This window comes from Nannospalax galili, unplaced genomic scaffold (assembly GCF_000622305.1).
Source record: "Nannospalax galili isolate Female #2095 unplaced genomic scaffold, S.galili_v1.0 scaffold42, whole genome shotgun sequence".
NCBI classification, from domain to species: domain Eukaryota; kingdom Metazoa; phylum Chordata; class Mammalia; order Rodentia; family Spalacidae; genus Nannospalax; species Nannospalax galili.
The window spans coordinates 1,365,501-1,366,896 of record NW_008348666.1 but is presented as its reverse complement, the minus strand read 5'-3'; positions in this window follow the sequence as shown (position 1 = coordinate 1,366,896).

Here is a 1,396-nt window from a genome sequence, read left to right as displayed (position 1 = left end):
GAAAGATGAAATCATGAAATTTGCAGGTAAATGGATGGAACTAGAAACTGTTATACTAAGTGAAGTAACACAGACTCAGAAAAAAAAAATCAATGTATGTTCTCCATCATATATGGATCCTAGAACCAGATCCTGATAAGTGAGTATGTATCCAGACAGAACTCCAGGAACCAGGATAAGGGAAAGGAACCAGGGAGGTAAAGGAAAAGCAAGAACATGAAAGAGAAGAACAGCAGGAAATAGGCCTTAATAAGGGAGATATGGATAAAAATTGGGCTAGTTTAAGGGACGGGGGAAGGGAAGGGGGAGGGAACGATCCTAGGGGATAATGGGAAAGTAGGAGCTCAAGAGAGGTAGGATGGTAGGAGAAGGGTATTATTAAGAGAGAAAGGGGGGAAATGGGGGCACCTTAATTGGGGAAACCATGATGGAGGGGTGAGGCAATGCAAGAGATAAATAATGCCTAGCTAGTTTTAAAAATCAGAGGGAACCATATTACTCTTGCAACCTACTGACAAATTATACATAGCAGATTAAGAAATATATGTCTAGGGAAGGTTTATCTGAGAACAACTGGTCTTTGCCCAAGATTTATCTACATGACACACAGTAATTAAAAATACCAGAATGGGAGGGGACAGGCTCCCACACCCCCACAACCCAAAGAGAAACCCCTTAAAAGCAGCTTGGGGCCTGAAGCCAGGGTGGGATGGGCTGGTCCCCCACAGGGCCAGACGACCTCATGGGGTCAAGTGCACCAAGATCAAGTTCGTTTGGTTTGTCTTTGTGTCTTTTGTTTGTTTTCTTAAACCATCATCAATGAGATTTGTCTTCAGCCCCCAGTGTTGGCTCTGAAGCAGGGGCTGCCCTGTGTAAAAAGAAGGATACAGTGTGGCAGTGTTGTGGATTTTTCCCCCCCTCTCCTTTGAAAATTCTCTTTTGTAAAAACCAGGCTTGGTGCACACCTGTCATGAGGCAAGAGGATCACCAGTTAGAAGCCAGCCTACATTAGAAAAAGAAAAATTTGTTTTTGTTTAAGAAAAATTAAATGAATTTTTAAATCCCAAATCTGTGGGTGGGATGGAAGCTGGAGCCCTCCTCTTGGAACAGTTAGCCCAAGAGCCTCCAGGACGAGGAACGCCCCCAGAATCCCCACTCGCCATCAGGCCGTGCTTTTAAAGAAAAATTGTTCTCTAACCAGGATTGTAACAAAAGTGTAAATAGTATTTCCGAGTTGAAAGTCGATGGTGCAAATATGTATATAACGTACTGTATTTTTACAATGATCGTCGCATGACTCTCCTGCCCCTTTTGTACTCAGTATCTGTCTTCCAGAAACCTCACCTGCCTTCTCTCCTGTGGTCTCTTAATCCAATAATTGTATTACTGCCATTAA